At 40.5% G+C, this 19,802-nt stretch overlaps 1 long non-coding RNA gene across 4 annotated transcripts in view; it reads right to left on the reverse strand.

Moving 5' to 3' along the window:
* Positions 1-15,137, reverse strand: part of LOC309383444 — a 49,624-nt gene extending 34,487 nt beyond the window's left edge. For 2 of the 4 annotated variants that reach the window (XR_014173840.1, XR_014173842.1), the window contains exons 1-3: positions 14,984-15,137; positions 13,334-13,444; positions 11,381-12,160 (exon numbers count right to left, since the gene is read on the reverse strand). This is a non-coding gene — a long non-coding RNA (uncharacterized lncRNA). Of the gene's footprint in view, positions 1-10,855; positions 10,871-11,380; positions 12,161-13,333; positions 13,445-14,983 lie in introns of those variants that run through there. The other 2 variants (XR_014173841.1, XR_014173843.1) reach the window with 2 other exon arrangements.
* Between the last annotated feature and the right edge of the window lie 4,665 nt (positions 15,138-19,802).

Here is a 19,802-nt window from a genome sequence, read left to right on the forward strand (position 1 = left end):
TCAACAAGTCTAAAAACACCAACTGAGTCTCCTGCCCCTAGTGAAAGAACTGTAAAATACAAGTTTAAGGATTTTATTTTATTTTAAATTAACAAATGGCAAAAGGATGACTGCAATTTTGATTTGGAAACTTATAAATGGAATAAAGGTCCCTATTGATTTGAAATAAGAGTTTGGAATTAATTGTAAGAATTCTACTTATGGGAAAATGCTTTTGCTTTGAATTGATTTTTAAAGATAGGATGGGACAGTAGGGGTAAGTAGAACAAAGTAAAGATTACAATTAACAAGAAGAATGCTTATGAAGGAGTATAGTGGCTATATTGGCTATTTGCTAATGTCACCATATATTTGTTAAATTTGCTTTTATTATGAATTGCCTATGCTAATATATATATATATATATATATATATATATGTGTGTGTGTGTGTGTGTGTGTGTGTGTGTATTTGTGTTACAACCCCTGGTATGCCTAAATATGGGAGGAAGGTCACTACTCCCTCTTTCTGTCCTTCGGCTTATCACAGAAGACCATGCAGGCAGAAAGTCTCCCTTTATTTATTTATCAGTACAAATACAACATATAGTGAAGGAGTCACTTAGGCAGGAGTCTTAACCAACATATGATTAAGACTCCTGCCTAAGATATATACAGCCCCGGTTCTAATCCCAGTAAGGGTATGGCTAGCTGATGAGAGCTAATTAGCTCGAAATAGATCTATCCTAGTCTCTATTTATTTATCAGTACAATTACAACACAAATATATAAAAAAAGGCAACATTAAAAATAAAAATATGGTTTTCTGCCTGCATGGTCTTTGTGATAAGCCGAAGGACAGAAAGAGGGAGTAGTGACCTTCCTCCCATATTTAGTCATACCAGGGGTTGTAACATATATATATATATATATATATATATATATATATATATATATATATATATATATATATATATATATGTGTGTGTGTGTGTGTGTGTGTGTGTGTGTGTGTGTGTGTGTGTGTGTGTGTGTGTGTGTGATTGATTAAACCAATATTTGATGTTGTCTTTTGATACGATATACTGCTAGAAATCATTTTGTCAGGGGAAAAAAAAAACACCCTGTTAGAGACCGATGGACCGTGGCTGATTCCCTTCCGCATATCTCTTGAGATATTGAGAAAAATAAGTCTTTAAAAGTATTCTAATTAATAAACAAACTTTAATAATAAAATAAAACAGAAAATAACTAATTGGTTACATTTTGATAATGAAAAGCTTCGTTAGCCAAAGTTGGCTGCCGAACAAAGAAGAGAGGAATTTTGGAATGTGTAACGCGTGCGCAATAAATCACTTTCAGATAAGAACCTTTTTTTTTGTTTTATGACCTGCGCAATAAAGCTTTCTTAGTTTAACTCTTGAGTGTCAGTTTAGGCAGTTCAGGCCTAGCAAACCTTTTAACATCGTGACACCCCTTCTTTTGCTAGTCTGGGCTGACGTCATCAAATCATCAATTAAGGCACATCTTCTTTCGCAGATACTCGTGTTGATTTGCGGCGAGTGGTTTGTTAAGCATGTCTGCGATCTGATCATGTGTAGAAACATATTGCAATTTAACAAAACCTTGCTTAACTAATTGCTTTGTGTTTTGATAACGAATGTCAATGTGTCTGGACCTAGAACCTGTAAAATGTGACTCAGAAATATAAACAACAGATACATTATCTTCCATCACGGTGATTGGTCGAATCGGACGTGTCCAGATATCTGTGATCAAAGCATCAAACCACGTTAGAGAATTACAAGCATCTGAAACACAAGCATATTCAGCTTCAGTAGATGAACATGAAACAAAACTCTGTTTTCTCACTTGCCAGTAAACAGGACAACCATTTAGGAACATCATGTAACCAGAAGTGCTTTTGCGTGACTTCTTGTCGCTCGCCCAGTCGGCGTCGGCAAAACAAATCAGCTTTGGTTGATCAGTGTGTGTTGGTTCTAGCAATAACTTCATGTGTTTAGTGTGTTTTAGGTATTTCAACAACTTCTTAATGCATGACCAATGAAATTGTGTTGCCTTACCTACGTGTCGTGATAAAAGATTAACACTAAGTGCGATGTCAGGTCTGGTCCAACTACTAATGTATAATAGTGAACCAATGACTGAACGATAAAGTGTTTGATCCTCGAACTCAGGACTTGGTTCATGTGTTAAGTTGTGAAAATCTGTTTGCATGGGTGTCTTTGTTGTGCTAGCATCTTTCATGTTGCAATGATGTAGAATGTGGTCAATTTTCTCTTCTTGTGAAAGACTAAACCCCTTCTGTGTCTTTTCAATTTGAACACCTAAATAAGTGCTAATGTGTCCTAAAGATTTTAGTGTGAAGTATCTCTGCAAACTTTTGGCAAAAATCTCACTCATTTTCTTATTTGGACCAATATAAACAATATCATCAACATAAACAAGAATTATCTCATATGCATTGTTAGATCTTTTTGTGAACACGCATTCATCAGTTTCGGACTTAATAAAGCCCATTGAATTTAGTTTGTCAGTAAGACATAAATACCACATTAAACCTGACTGTTTCAGACCATAAAGACTTTTGTTCAGGAACCAGGTATCCCCTTCTTGCTTTCGGAATCCTGGAGGGCTTCTCACGTAGATCTCTTCATCTAGGTCTGCATGTAGATAAGCTGTGTCCACATCAAATTGAAAAACTTCTAAACCAAGAATAGTTGCAGTGGTTAAAGCAATTTTTACACTTTCAGTTCTGACTGTTGGTGAGTAAGTGTTTGTGTAGTCCTCAGGATAACGTTGAGCGAAACCCTGAGCTACCAGTCTGGCTTTGTATAAAGACTCACCATTCGGTTTCTTCTTGATTCTGTAGACCCATCGGGTGCCAATGACTTTCTTGTTTGCTGGAGGTTTTGCAGGTGTGAATACATTAAGTTTCTTCAAACTGTCCATTTCATCCTGCATTGCATCATACCATTTGTCTTGTTCTGAATCAGGAAGCTGTTTGATTTGTGTGAATGTCTCTGGAGGAAGAGTAACGTTGCAAATCAAAGGTAATGGTGTTTTTGTCAGTTGCCATGAATAACGTTGTGGAGGGATTCCTTTTGTGGCCCTCTTGGAGCGTCTAGGAACAACAGACCAGTCTTCTTCTTCTTCTTCTTCATCATCCTCGTCCTCACGTTCGTCGCTAGCATCAGCATCCGCGGCTTGAGAAGACGGAACATCAGGTTGTGAAGAACTGGTAGAAGGAATATCTGCCTGCGAATTGTCATCAGGCTGCGTGGCATCTGGAACACCATCTCTAGGAAAATAAACTTCAGGATCATTGGAATGAATCCTGGACCAGTCAATGTCTTCCTCAAAATTAGCAGATTGTGAAATGACAATCACATGTTTAGTATCAATGAATTTGTACCATTTTGAATTATCATCAATACCCATAAATCTCAGTCTCTTTGCTACTGTACCTCCCTTTCTTCTTTGACTTAAGGGAGTGTTCACCATAGCATATGAACCAAAAATATGGAGGTTCTTGAGATTAGGCTTGTAGCCATATAGCATGTAGAAAGGAGTTTGATTGATTACACTGCTCCAAGTACGGTTGACAATGTAATTTGCATATTTGATTGCTTCACCCCAGTATGCGTTACTGAGATTGGCATCTTCTAGAAGACAACGCATCATGGTTTGTAGAACCCCTTGTCTTCTTTCTACGACTCCGTTATGAGCCGGTGTATATGGAGCAGATGTCTGATGAAGAATTCCATTCTTACGCATCCAGTCCTGGAAACGCTGAGACATGAATTCTGCACCACGGTCACTCTGGATTCTGGCGATGCGAACTTGGTATTGTGTAGAAACAAATGCTGCAAAGTCTTTAAAGATCTGAAAGGTCTCAGATTTCTCTCTCATAGGATATACAAATCCATATCTAGAATGATTATCTACAATTGTTAAAAAATACTTTCTGCCACCAAGTGTTGGTGGGAAAGGACCCACTATGTCAGTGTGTACCAAATCAAAAATGCGTGTTGACCGGCGTGTAGCGTGTTTGGGAATTGCAGCCGCCTTGGATTTAGCCTTTTTGCAAACCGCACAATCCAAAAACACCTTACACCCCTTTAGATCCAAACCTTTTGCGAACTCCGGCATCTTTCTAAGAACACGGAAACTGGCATGCCCCAATCTTCTGTGCCACTTGTGAATACACCTGGAATGCAAAGGTTTACCAGTTAGTGAATTCTCAACATTAACAGTTTCATGAGGACCCTCAGGCTTGCTCTGAGCAATCTGTTTCTGTTTTCTTTGTTTGTTGGCTTTAGGAGCCTTTGGCACAGTAACGCTTTCTCTCTCTGGGACAACTCTCTCTGGGTCTGCGTTGTGCCTTTTTGGAGTTTGCATACTTGCCTGTGCTTGCCCTTTAGGCTTTGGCTTTAAGTAATAAACACCACCAATCAGCATGGTTTCAGCAACAATATCACCATCTTTAACTAAGTAACTTGCTTTTTCGAGGTGGTGAACCTGGAACTTTAACTCTCTAGACAAGTGACTTTGACTAAGCAAATTACTGGTTGCTGAAGGTATGTAATAAACATCAGGGATGTGTGTATCGAGCTCTTCAATGTAAACAGTTCCTTTTCCCATAACCTTGCAAGTGTGGTTGGTGAAGGAATACAGTTCTCGATACTCGGGCTCTGGTTCGCCCATCTCTGTGAAAAGTTCCCTTCTGTGGGTAACGTGCACAGCTGCTCCACTATCTAAAGTCCACAAAAGACGTCTGTCGAACTTTGGATCAGGTTGTGGAACGTTGGTTATGGCCAGTGTTGCAAGTGGAGCTTGTGGATCACGCCTTGGACCACGACGACCTTGTCTTCCGCCTCTACCTCTGCCTCTGGAATCTGTTCCTCTGGGCTGGTACGTGACGGGAGCTGGAACTCGTTGGGGACAATCCCGGGTGTCATGTCCCACACGGTTGCAGGTGTAGCATTTTGGCATCCTTGGAGCGTAGCCTCTTCCTCGGAAGGGACGTCTGGCTGGAGCCTTCGATGCTGGAGGCCGTTGCAGATGTGGGGTAGCTAACCTGATAGCTTCGTCTTCCACTAAAAGTCTGCAAACGTGGTTAACTGTGCGTTGAGCAATAGGCACGTAGTTAATCTTTGCAACAGCATCTTTCCATTCATAATTCAATGAGTTAATGATGATGCTAATCATTTGGATATCATCGATTACATGGCCATTTTGTCTCAATTCACTTCTCATTCTTTTCAGTTTGGTCAAATGTCCACCAATTCGTTCACCAGGTTTCAACTTCGAACCATGGAACTCAGACATGAGCAAACATGAGGATTCAATTGAAACGGGCCTGTAGCAATCTTCCAAAATAGCCCATATTTCTTGGGCAGTTGCATCAGGTGGAAAGATACCTTGGATCTCAATTTCCATTGACATGAGTAAAGTCGTGATAGCTCTGTTTTCGAGGTTTCTTATTGCAGGTGTCCAGGGTTGACGGGGAGGATCAAAAACCATGGAATATGTGCCTTCTCTTCGAAGCAAGAGCGCAATTTCACTGACCCAGGCTTTATAATTCTCTCCTGACTCCTTTAATTTGGACTCACCAGTCAAGGGGGTGACTGTGAATACCTGCTGAGGAACAATTTGTTGCTCTGGTTGCAAAGCTGGTTGTTGAACCAGGGGATGCTGGGGTTGCATCATTGGCCTTTGCGTGGCAACATCAAATTGGCTTCCTCGAATTTGCCTCTGGCTTTGCCTTTTTCCATCTAGGGAGAATTCCACACCGCCAGGGGGTATTGAAGACTTAACCTTTGGAGACAAAGTTTTGGCTTCTAAAGGACTCATAGACATATCTCTGAAAATCTGGTCCAATTGCTTAATCTTTTGCTGTAATAATTTTTCTCCGCCAGCAGATGGCAGTGCAGCTTCACTTCTTGGCTGCCTCTCCTTTCTATACGTATGCGGGAGTTCAGTTGACTCAAAGGGACCACGTGACCTCGGTGACGTGTACATGTCTCTTTGTTCTAATTGACCAATGAACTCTGTGGGGTGTGTCTTAGGCTGTTGTTTTGAAGAAGACAAGATGGCGTCCTCAGACATTTTGGGAGTGGGGGAGCTTCTTCTACTTCGCCTTATCTCTTCAAAACACACTCTCGCCTCCCTAGCATATTTTTCAAACAGTTCTATTTGATCTAGATAGCTTTGCATTTCTTGCTCACCATCTGGGGGAATTTCATAAACTTTGCTTTCTGCGTGGGAGGAATTTTCCTCTGCCGGCAGTTGCCGTTTAGACTTTTGCCGTTCATTAATTGTATCTTGATAATGAGGGACATTTACTGACCTCAGTCCGTAGATCTTGCCTTCTGTAACTCTTTCCCCCATTTCTGGCTCGGCACCTTGTTGCTCCTGGAATACGTTTTGATCTTGCTTCTCTGTGTCCGAGGGAGCCTCTTTGTCAGAGGAAGCTGATTCATCTGTGTTCGCCCCATCTTTCTTTTTCTTTCTCTTCTTCGACATGGCTAATTAGGCTTAGTCGGTTATCTTTAGATAGCATGAAGGGAAAATACAGCCATAAATTGTAGTCATCTCAGCTGGTCATCAAAAGCCAAAACTCTGCTACCAAGTTGTCAACCAAACCTCTGCTACCAAGTTGTCAGGGGAAAAAAAAACACCCTGTTAGAGACCGATGGACCGTGGCTGATTCCCTTCCGCATATCTCTTGAGATATTGAGAAAAATAAGTCTTTAAAAGTATTCTAATTAATAAACAAACTTTAATAATAAAATAAAACAGAAAATAACTAATTGGTTACATTTTGATAATGAAAAGCTTCGTTAGCCAAAGTTGGCTGCCGAACAAAGAAGAGAGGAATTTTGGAATGTGTAACGCGTGCGCAATAAATCACTTTCAGATAAGAACCTTTTTTTTTGTTTTATGACCTGCGCAATAAAGCTTTCTTAGTTTAACTCTTGAGTGTCAGTTTAGGCAGTTCAGGCCTAGCAAACCTTTTAACATCGTGACACATTTGTTATGAATTAACCTTTCTTTTTGGCTCCTGATCAAAGGTGGATTTCTGCTGGTTCTCTCTGGATCAGGTGAACCGGTATTGGTGGCGGCGGGAGGCTCCACCCACCCACCCGAAAGCTTCTGCGCATGTGCAGAAGCATCGCACAAGCACACGCACCACTGAATCGGTAGTAAAATCAAATCAAATCAAATTTTATTTGATTAGCCGCAACCCTCTCCCGAAGGACTCGGGGCGGCGTACAGTCAAAAAGATAAAATACACATAGGACACACATACATACGAAAAACAAGGACAATTACATTTGTGCATGGAGGAGAGTAGACCTGCAAGTGAAAGACAATAAACACAGCTAAAAACACAGTTAAAACACAGTTTAAAATCCCCTAAATAAAATTGCTGAATTAAAAACCCCTCAGGAGCGTAACGAAGTTATGGTTGGGCCAGGCCAGATATTTGAAAAAGGTGGGTCTTGAGCTTAACACGGAAGGAGCGGAGGTCTGTAGTGGTCCTAATATCCGGGGGGAGGTCATTCCACAGGGCTGGGCCCGCCACAGAGAAGGCTCTGCTCCTAGGCGCCGCCCCATGACATTGTCTAGTGGACGGCACCTGGAGAAGTCCCTCTCTGTGCGAGCGAATAGGTCGTAGGGATGTATGGGGCAGAATACGGTCCCGGAGGTAACTAGGTCAAAATAAATTGAAACCCACCACTGCTCCTGATTATACTGTCAGAAATTAGCTGTTAGGAATTAATCCTGGCTTGGTAAGAATTGAAACAGTTTGCCATTAGTGCAAAACTTGTTATCTCGTTTCTGTGTCTCTCTTCTGTCCTTTGCTACTTACATCCTTGAAAACATAAATTGTTACCCAGGAATATCAGGCCCATAGATAAAGGAACCAGAGTAGAGAGTAATACAGCAGGGAGTTATCTGAAAACAGTCTTCTGAATAAACGACTTGGCCAGGGAGAGGAACCCCCCCACACACACCTTACATAGGGGTATAGGGATGCACCATAAATAAAATAGGCAGAGACGGGGGTCTGAATAAGGAATGATTTGAAGATAAAGACCAATGTTGGTAATGAAACTTTGTCTCTGATTAGGTAAACATTGTCTCTAACGGGCCACTCTCACAAAGGCTTGGCTATTCCTTATATCAGCGATGGCGAACCTTTTTTGGCTCGCGTGCCACAAGTGGGGGGAGCGCAGGGGGGTCGTGTGCGGGCATGCCACACCCATAATGCAACACGCCACTCCCCCCAGTGCGCATGCGCGCACAACACGCCACCCCCCCATTTTTACATGCTTTTTTCGCCCTCCCCAGGCTCCAGAGGCTTTATAGGAGCCTGGGGAGGGCGAAAAGAGCCTCCCCCGCCTCCCCGGAGGCCCTCCGGAGGCTTTAGGGGCCGTCCGGAGGCTTCCCTGAAGCCTTCGGAGCACTTAAAATGACCCTCCGAACAAACCAGAAGTGACTTCTGGTTTGCTCGGAGGGTCGTTTTAAGCGCTCCGAAGGCGTCAGGGAAGCCTCTGGACGGTCCCTGAAGCCTTCGGAACGCTTAAAACCACCCTCCGAGCAACCCGGAAGTCACTTCCGGTTTGCTCGGAGTGTGGTTTTAAGTGTTCCAAAGGCTTCAGGGAAGCCTCTGGATGGTTCCTGAAGCCTCTGGAGGACCTCCGGGGGGACGGGGAAGGCTCTTTTCGCCCTCCCCAGGCTCCTATAAAGCCTCTGGAGCCTGGGGAAGGCGAAAAATGGCTTTTAAAAAGGTGAACTCAGCTGGCCAGTGATTATGCGCACTGGCCAGCTGACAGGGCAGTGCCTCGCGTGTCCTGACAAATGGCTCCGCGTGCCACTTGTGGCACGCGTGCCATAGGTTCGCCATCACTGCCTTATATGCTTTTGCCTGTGTTTTGGACATAGAATTCCACCCAGTTTTTGCTTTTGGCCAAAAGTAAAAAGCTGCTGCTTTTTTGCAAGCCTTGTCTTGTCTCACACTCTTTGGAATCTTGGTGGTTCGGGAAACTTCTGGGACCTAACACTTAAATTTGATTTGCTTTTTCAGAATGGAGTAAAAGATCAGTGGTATCCATCCAGGAGCCCAAGGGTGTAGTGTGCCCCCCTTCCAGAGAAATTATCTCTGCAGCGCCTGAAGGTTGGGCAGGATGGCCCCAGTTGGGCACTGGTTGATCCTTGCCGTCTTCAGCGAAATATCGCTCCAAGACCTGAGCAGAGTCACCAGAAATGTTGCAGAAAATCAAAGGACCCAGACTTCGAGATCAAGAAAAGCTTTATTTTGGCCAAAAGGCTCAGACAGTGTAAACCAACATTTGACGTCTGAGTGAGGTTCTTAGGGAGAAGCGTGTTCTTATAACTTCCTCAAAACAGTTAACACGGAAATGTGCTAAATCATTTCTATTGGCTAGGCTCCTTTTTGCTAGGCAGAGAAGCATGCAGTAAGCACTAGTTTCATTCTGATTTATGTGGTTAACCTCTATGCCTGAATTGAGAGTGAGACCTGCAACTGAACTGACCTACTTACAACAGGTGTTAGCTTTTGTGGTTTGGCATTCAAGTTTCCTGTTTAAGCTTCTTCAAGACTCAAAAGATGCTTTTGCACCTTACAAATAGATCATCTAGTCTGACCCCGAACCATCTCACTCTTATCTCCAAATCTCACTTTACGTCCTACTTTACTTTTCTTTTGCCTTACTATATTCCTATTTTTAATTTTTTTCTATTTCATTTTTTCCTGCATTTTCATTTTCTATTTATTCTTTTTTTACTTTGTATGTTATTTTATCATTGATGATATAAATTTTAATTATAATTACTATAAGAAAATTGAAAGTATAAATTTTGATAAAATTGCTGTTAGAGATTTAAGATATGAAGTTTCTCTTTAGGAATTTAACAATTTAAAAACCCAATTTATATTCTCTTCTGTTACACATTCTTCATGTCCACACTATTTACATAGTGGCCAAGGAGGCACTTTACGCATATACACAAGTGCATGTGCAAATATGCTATGAGGAAAGGAGGTAAATACAGATTGGAATCAGAATTGTACATTCATAACTTTCCTGCCTAGCAGATAAAAAATTATATTGTTGATATTTCTGACATCTTTTAAGAAATGGAGAAGGCATTCTAGGCAGATGGTCCATGATATTGGCTCCACCAGATACTAGGTGGAGCCAATACATAGCCTAGAGAATAGTCTATAGCATAGCCTAAACACAGTTTCTAGTGGGAAGCAGTGGACAAAATCATTAAAAACAAGAGATAAGGAAACTGTCATATTTAAATATGACATCATGAGAGGGCAGGAACAGTATCACGTGGGCCACCAGAGGTGGAAATGTAGAGTTGGATATTATCATAATTTAGATACTTTAAATCATGGTTACTTATGATCTCACCCCGTGGCTTCATGTAGATATTAAAATGGAATGGAGACAATACTGAGCCCTGTTGCATGCTATAAGATAGTGGCTGAAGGCTGAATCTCTTGCTCCCTATTGACATGGATTGGGACTAACCTGGGAAAACGGAACTGAATCAGCACAAAACAATGCCACCCAGCCACAGCCCTCATAGCCTGCCAAAAAGGATACCATGGTCAATGGTACTGAAGGCCACTGCCAAAGAGTGAACGAGAGCAAGGATGGTTGCATTACCCCAATCCCACTTTCACCAGAGATCATCAACAAGCATGACCAATGTCATTTTGGTCCAATAACCAAGCCTGAATCCTGATTGAAAGGAGTCCAGATAATCTGCTTTATTCAGGATGCCCTGAAGCTGCCAGGCAGCCACATTTTTCACCACCTTACCTAAAAAGGGAAGATAGGAAACAGGATGAAAATTGTCCAAGCAGGTGGGTTCAAGTGAATAGCTATTTAAGGAGGGGGTGAGCCAGGGCCTCTCTAAAAGGCCCAAGAAATGTCCCTTCCCTGTAGTGATGTGCCTGAATCCATCTGCCAATCACTGTCTTGTAGGCTTTCACCATCCAAGTGGGGCAAAGTTCTAACTGATAGGTGGTGGCACTGACAGCATCGAGGACCTTGTCCACTTTTGCAGCTTCAAAAGGGTCAAACCATTCCCGGATAACCGGGCAAGACTACTCCTTAAGCATCTTGCATGAACTTGCTCCACACATGGGAATGAATCTGAGTGACTTTGCCTGTCAGGGTTTGAACAAATACTTCTGCACAGCCCTGAAGATGATCACCTGACACACACACACCATCCCAGGAGGGGCCAGATAATCTAGAACAGTGCCACCAGGTGACACACTGAGGACAAAATAAGCAAGGAGAAATAAAGCTGTTACCCATTCTTACAACCATGACGTAGGCCTTCATAGCACCTCTGTGTTGTATATGGATGGAGTCATCCTTACTATAGTTCAGTTAGGCAACATCCCTTTCTTAGCCCATCCAGAGATTGGTTCTACATACCAGATTTGTTCCATAATATCCTCACTAAAACGGTGGATAAGAGACAATTTATTGTAGACCAACTTGGCATTTAAAGGCAGCACCTGAAGACCAGGGCCTCCCCAAAAAATTTGCTAACCAGCTATTGAAGTTGGTAAAGAGTAAGGAAAATGATGGAGATATGAGCATGCATATTGCTGTGAAATAGTGTTAAGGCTCTTCTTTTCCTTTTCATCTTGAGTTTTGATAACTGGCATAGTGTCGTGATGTTCAGGCATATTATGTACACTTGTGTTAGCTTTTGTGCAACATGATCAGTACCTGACGAAACTCCAAAAACACTGATTTGGTGTAGACACAAGATAGATAAAAACAAATCTTTATTCACAGTTCACAATGGAAGATGGCATGTTTTATTTATTTTCCCATTCATATAGGACGGATTGAGAATATTACTAGGCAGCACATTCCAAATCACTCTTCAATTTCAAACAAATCATATCCAGTGAAATCAGTTGAAGCCAATGAAGTTGTGGAGAAGGTCTCCAGTTGAAAGTGAACACTAACGGTTGCATCTGTCATAACCACAACAAATGGCACGAACTCCTGACTGTGGTGCTGAATTCAGAACTTGACAGTCATACTGAGAGGCGCACCTCTTGGCATAGCTTGGTCGCGCGAATCCTACAGGAAAAAAAAGCCGTTGTGGTTGCTTATGGAAAAAATAAATTTAATTTTTCACTTTACCAACATTGTCCTTTGTTAACAATGGAAGCTCCTAGATAGGTTACCTTTCCTTCATTTTGGAAGCTGGGCCAAGCCATCCACATTATTTAAAATGCTTGTTTCTTTCAAGTGACAAACATGTTTCACATGAATAGCAAGACTGAGACTGGGGCAATGTGGTGAGATCTCAAAAGGACCTACCTGCTCCCCTGAAAATAACCCCGGTATCTGAAAAAATCAGCAGGCTGTCTGGAAATGCATTGGTAATACCACTATTAAGCATTTTGCTTGCACCATCATCAGAGTCTTGTAGAGGAGACTGAACTTGAAGAAATGAGTAACATTGCATAAACTGTTGATAAAGAATTGTCCCTTATTGTTCTTCTTGAGCAATACTTAGGGCAACATTTGCCTTTGTTCCAGGGTCCTGAATAATCTAGTCAGTTCTCTTTGTTTGGATACCTGAGATACTAATGCAAATTTTGATGGGCAATGGAAGCTAATTATCTTAGGGTTCCTTCGGTCCTGAAAGGTGCATCCTGGGCCAAATGATTCCTGGACAATGGCTGGCCCAGAAACAATGATAGCAACATATTGCCTAGGTTCAGAGAGAAGTAGAAATAAAACCCACCCCAGAACTCTTGAGCTTCTTAAGGTGAAGGCTATGGCCCTCACACAGATAGAGCTAGTAAAGATCAGGACTCAGAAAGCAATGTACCCTGTGACCATTTCCAGGAGAAAATTCAATCATCATATTGCTTTTCATTTGGGAAATTGGTTAGCATACTGAGTTCATTTCAGATTCAAACCAAGGGTCATTATGTTCCATGTTTGAAGCTCATTTATTTGATTCATCTATCTGTAGGACCTTCCAGAAATGTGCATTCCACCCAACCTTTACGGAATAAAGTTATCTTTGAAAAAGGCTTAGCAACTCAAGTGGAAAATAACATCCTTCATAGAGCTGCATCTTTTGCAAGGTTTATGCAGTTTGCAGAGTTGGAATTTTCTCCCAACTGGTTCCTTCCGCTAATGATTGTCCATAGCATTTTTCAAATCTCATTGAAGTCCCTATCTCCACCCCCAAAATTAAAGAACTAAGTATAATTAATTTTTCACACTTATACTTACCGCCTCCCGTAAAGAATATGGTGATACATTGGTCTTGATTAGCAGAGCAGGTAATTGTGCTAAAACATCTTCCTCCATTGGGGCAATTATAACATTCCAGAGCATCCACAGCTGAAAGAGAGGAGGCAAAACAGCAACTCAATCTCTAATTTCCATCAGCTATCTTTTAGCTAATATTACACCAATAGGATTTGGGAGTAAAAATGTTCAAAATTATTTGCAGCAAAGATTTTGGTAATTTCAAAATCTCCATTTCAAATTCAATAAGATTTGAGAATTCAGACCTGGTGGGGGAGGGGGAATGGCAAATCGAAGACAGCTCTGTTAAAAATGGAACTGCTGATCAGGATGGAATGAAAAGCCAGACAGTAGACGGCTCTTTATAATTTCACTCCAGAAAAGGAGAGGACTTGAGATTACCCAGAAGTGCTTCAGACAGTTGCTCCTTTTAAGAAAACCACAAGACAGTGTCCTCTGGCATGTTTATGGCTATGGGAGAAGAAAGAATAGCCATCTTGCTCAAACTGTTGGAATGTTGTGTTCTATTTCCTTTTCAAAACATATTTAAAAATTGTTTGTTAACTGCTTTTCAGCTGTTTGAAACTTTGGGATCAACAAGTCTAAACACACATATGAGTCTCCTCCCCCTAGTGAAAAAACTGTAAAATACACATTCAATGTTTTTTTTTTAAATTAATAAAAAGCAGAAGGATGATTAGAATTTTGATTTGAAAACTTATAAATGGAATAAAGGTCCATATTGATTTCAAATATGAGTTTGGAATTAATTGTAAGAATTCTTCCTGTGGGACAATGTTAGGATGGGACTTTGAAGCTTGGACAGTATGGGTAACAAAGTAAAGATTACAATTAATCAGAAGAAAGTTTGATTTCCTATTTCAGAATGGAGTAAAATATTTTAACATGGAACATGTTGAAGGATATTTTGGAACAATGGACCCAGAAATAAAATACTATAAAAATAGTAATAAAAATACTATGTTTTTTTTTTCTATTTTCTTTTTTCCTGCACTTTCAGAATTGTTCATTTACAACTTTCCTGCCTAGCAGATTAATAATTACATTGTTGTTATTTCTGACATGTTTTAAGAAATGGAGAAGGACAGATGGTCCATGACAGGTACTAGGTGGAGTCAATACATAGCCTAAAGCACATTGTAGTGGGAAGCAGTGGAGAAAAACATTAAAAGTAAGAGATACGGAAACTGTCATATTTAAATGATATGCTTTGAGTTCTTTGACATTCCTTGACCATGAAAATTTAAAAAGTCAAGTCCATATTGCTTTAGGCAAGGCAGGAAAAAGATCTTTGACTTAGCTCCATTGTACACACACAACACTTTAACAACAGGTTCTCACAACTGCAGTGAAGCACCTGAATCAAATGAAGAAAAGGAGGAGAGAGGACGCTAACTTATTATTGGGAATAATAGCCTAGAAGTGGGCAGAATTGGACATTGTTGGCCATTGTACTCCAAGTACCACCAAATCTCTCTCTGATCTCAAAAATGCTTCTGCTAACTTCTGCATGTAGGACCTCCAATCTAGGACCTCTAAATTTGAAGAGGAAGGGACTGGGTCTGTGAAAGAGGAACGGTCAGTGTTGAGTGATCATGACTGGTAACTTACCTTGTGACCAAAGCATTACAGCAAGAACACACAAGATTATTTTCCTCATTGTTTTTCTGGAAACGGATTGCCTGCAATCAAGAGTTGGGAATCTGAGTCACTAGCTGTTCAGAGTATCTTTTCTTTTGATTTTCACACAAGATTCTGTGTCCCGTGAGCCTGGAAGACCCGCCTAAGTACATAATACTATTTAATATTCTGAGATAGTATGTTAAGATCAATTAAAATGTGTATCCTAGCAATACTATTATCTTAACTGTGCTTTAAACTCTTTGTGACATTATGTTTTAAGATTGCTCTTACACTGAATCTTACACAAGATTCTGTGACCAGTGAGCCTGGAAGACCCGCCTAAGTACATAATACTATTTAATATTCTGAGATATTCAATATGTTAAGATCAATTAAAATGTATATTGTAGTATAGAATATGAGCCTCAGTGGCACAGTTGTTAGGGTGCAGTATTGCAGTCTACTTTTGCTGAATGTCGGCTGCCTGCAATTTGGCAGTTCAAATCTCACCGGGCTCAAGGTTGACTCAGCCTTCCATCCTTCCAAGGTGGGTAAAATGAGGACCCAGACTGTTGGGGGCAATATGCTGACTCTGTAAATCGCTTAGAGAGGGCTGTAAAAGCATTTCGAAGCGGTATATAAGTGCTGCTATTACTATTGCTAGTAAAACCATTATCTTAACTCTGCTTTAGACTCTTCGTGACCTTACGTTTTAAGAATTCTCTATATTTATAATGGGAAATGCTCCTCATAAAAAGGTCCTGATTTTTATATAGAAAAGATAGAAAAAGTGTAAGCCTCCAGCCTAGCCAGTGTTAATAGATATTGGAACGTGTGGTCCACTATCATTATTATTATTATTATTATTATTATTATTATTATTATTATTATTATTATTATTATTATTTATTGGACTTCTAGTCCGCCCCCTCTCCCTGAAGGGACTCGGGGCAGTGTACAGGTACAAATTGAAATCATACAGTCAAAATACATATAACTAAAATCGAATTAAATACACCCCTGTACAAATTTATAAAAATTAAAACGTAACCTTAAAACCAAATCACAAAATTTAAAAACTGCAACTGCCCTCCCTAATTCTTTCAATAGTATTTTTCTCTAATATATTCTAAGGAATATGAAATAATTCAAAATAATATTAATCATTATAATTATAACACAGCAATATCATTAAAACCTTGTTTTCTTTGACATAGTAATCTTAAGCCTTTAATTTAGAATATAAGATATATAAATAAGAAAGCTTTCTTGTATATTTATTGTATAAATAGCACATAATGAATAAAAAATGTGGGTGAGAAAAGCTGAATCTTACCTTTGATACAGTTGAGGTGAAACCGAGCTATGATTTGCTACCTGGGTGGTACAACTGCAAGTATATATAGAGTGAGGTGCTTTCTCGTCTCCTCCCTTTTTTCCTCTGATTTGGGGAAACTCTTGGGAAATTCTTACTCTAAAATCCCTTATTCTGCAACAATTGTGATGTAGGAGTTTTTACCAGAAAGGGAAATCAATTTCTTACTCAATGGATAAATAACTTTGTAAGGCTCATAGTGCAATGTTCTAGACTTGCAAAGCACAGCACATGCTGTAGCCAAGGTGTTTTGTTCATTTATGGAGTAAGCTGATAAGGTGACAAGGTGACATTATGTCAAGATTACTGTTGATGCTTTGTCTGTTCCAGATTGCATAAAATGAAAATATTTCCTCCACCCACCCCTCTAAAGTAACTTAAATATTTGTTCTGTAAATATATACTGTGGGAAGAATGTATAAATTTGTATAATTGGTAGAAATATATAGGGAATCATATGCTAACTAATCCAGGACTTCACAGAGTTACCGATCAACAGCCTCTGAAATCCTTTAAACGCAAACATAAGAATTAAAAACTTATTTCAAGTACAAATATACATAAGCAAACACTCAACACTCAGTTGACACAATGTAAACATAATTATAATGCTCACAGTTCAAATGAACAGACTCAACCCAAATCACTTGATCTAATCAACCCTTTCACCGACTCAACACATACACACATGCCCATGCCCTTCAAGTGTCATCCTAGAATCAGCACGTACACACTTCCACACCCAGGACAAGCTCCCCTGTAAAACAACCCTTCTCTACCCCATGTTCTAGGTATCTACCCCCATAGGCAAACCTCTTTGCTTTTGGGAATAAAATAATTCTCTTTGCCTCACAACGGTCTGGTTTTCCTTTTTTATTTATTCTTGCACAACTCTGGCTTGGTTTGCAACCTCAAATTCTTCTTCTGACAATACTACAGTGTTTCCCTAAAAATTAGACAGGGTCTTATTTTCTTTTGAGATCTTATATTTTTTAGGTGTAGGTAGGAGGTGGCAAGCGTGGTCACCTCATGGCTGCTGCTGTGTTGCAATATTTTCAGGGAGGGCTTATTTTTGGGGGCGGGCTTATTTTAGCGCATGTGCTCAAAAGCCCAATTGGGCTTATTATCCGGGGAGGTCTTATTTTCAGAAAAATTGGGTATAGGGCCTCTTCCTCTTTGAATTGAATTGGTATAAACATACAAACCTGTGTTTTAACTGGGGCTTACTCAATTAGCCAAAGCTGGTGGGCCTGTACAAGACATGTTGTCATGGTTCCGTGGTTCCCCATCTTGGTTAAACAAAGACTAGCAGTGAGGTGCTACAAGAATCACAGTCTGAGCCAGACACAGATCTGGATTATGGGGCCATTGCTGTGGAGGGGTAGGGATAATATGAAACAGTGTGTAGTTCAGTTAACCTACCAAAGAAACCTAATATACCTTTTAACACCACCCAAAGCTTAGCTTACTATGTGAACCTGGCTTCTGTCTAACCTGAGGCTACTCTCAAGCTTAAATTGGCTGTTCCACTGTGTGAATGGATTTAATCACTCTAATGTATCTATATCTTTACAAATTATCTATTATGTTGATGGGAAAAGAAAGGTGGATATAAGCAAAGACTCTTTAGGAATGGAGAATCTTTTTGATCACTACTGGTAATTTTTATCTGAATTATAATTTTTGTGAAAATCCATGTTCTTGAATATAGAAATTATTCAATCTTGTATCTGTGTCAGTATATGTTCAAGTATATCTCCATCACCAGAAACGCATATAAGTATAAACAATTTTGTTTCCTGTTATTTCTTCGGTTGTTTCCATATTGTACTGAAATTGGTTCCAATATTTTGACACACTGAGTGATCTTAAATAAATGTATGTTTGAAACTCATAGTAAAAGAAAAATGGTGAACCAAAACAATCAGATAAAGTGAACAAACTCTTCCTCTCAAGATTTCTGATATGATTATGATTGCTCTTCCAGGATTATTATTGTTAAACTAAATATACACAGTAAACTGAAGGAATAAATGACCCGATCTTAGTAAGAACCTGCTTTCATAAGGATGTGATATAAGTTATGATCCCTTTATGTGCATTTTTCAAAGCTGGAACACTCAATACATACATACATTTTCATCTGTTATAGTACTTAGTTTCAAATCTTCCTGTCACACAATTCTTACATACAATCAGAATTTTACTGCCACTTCCTTGTGCTTCCCAAAGCCATTTCATTTTAATAACTTAAAAAACACCTGAATCCAGTTTCTGCGATACAAAAGCCCCTCACTATCTAACAGTGATGTGCGGTCAGGGGAGGCAAGGGAGGCAGAGCCTCACCTCTCTTCATGAAATAATAATATATAATATTATATACTATATATATATATATATATATATATATATTATATATATATATATATATATATAATATTATAATATTATATACATCCGCCCGGCCGCGCCGAGGAGCTGCGGAAGCAGAAATGTTGTCGGCGCTCCCGGATGACGAAGCCACAAAAGCGACTGGGGAACGTTCCCCAGTCGCTTTCGTGGCTTCGTCATCCGGGAGCGCCGACAACATTTCTGCCTCCGCAGCTCCCAGGCGCGGCCGGCCGGATGTAGCCAGAGCGACGCCGAGGCGGTCCAGGCAGACGAAAGAGCGAGCGAGCGAGCGATGGAGGTCCTCGGTCGCTTGCCTGCTGGACTGCCTCGGGGCCACTCTGGCTACATCTGTCCGTCCGTGCCCGCAAGCTGCGGAGGCAGAAATGTTGTCGGCGCTCCCGGATGACGAAGCCACGAAAGCGACTGGGGAACGATGAGAACCTTCCTGTCTCTGCTGGACTGCAAAGTCCAGCAGAGGCAGGAAGGTTCCCGTCGTTCCCCAGTCGCTTTCGAGGACTGCGGAGCGCGAGCCGGCGGAGCACGCTCAGGGAATGAGATCACATGTGCTGGAGGCTGAGGCAGCCTCAGCTTCCAGCATACGTGGTCCCATTCCCCGCCTTCCTGATGACGTCACCAGCCTCACCAGCCATAAACCTCACCGCACGTCACTGCTATCTAAAATATGTACACAATCCCCCAGAGCTTACAAAAACTATATGTAATGCTTTTCTCTGTCTTGCACAATTTTTTCTACAAGATGACGTATCAGTATTACTTAATCTATAGTATATCCCCCTGGTCTAAATCATGACAGTTCTTCCACTAATATGTTAGTTCCCTGCACTCAATCAAATCAGATCATATTTGGTTTGGTATATAATGTACTAATTATATTTAATACAATGATTGGGGAGCCAATGGCTAAATAATTACCTCATTCTCGATAAAAGGGACAATAACAGCTAGACCTCAATCACCTAGCTTTTGAATTAAGGAGTCTATATATAAAGGTAGTCCTTAACCTACGACCACAATGCAGCA

This window comes from Natrix helvetica, assembly GCF_964273705.1.
Source record: "Natrix helvetica genome assembly, chromosome: 1".
Lineage (NCBI taxonomy): Eukaryota > Metazoa > Chordata > Lepidosauria > Squamata > Natricidae > Natrix > Natrix helvetica.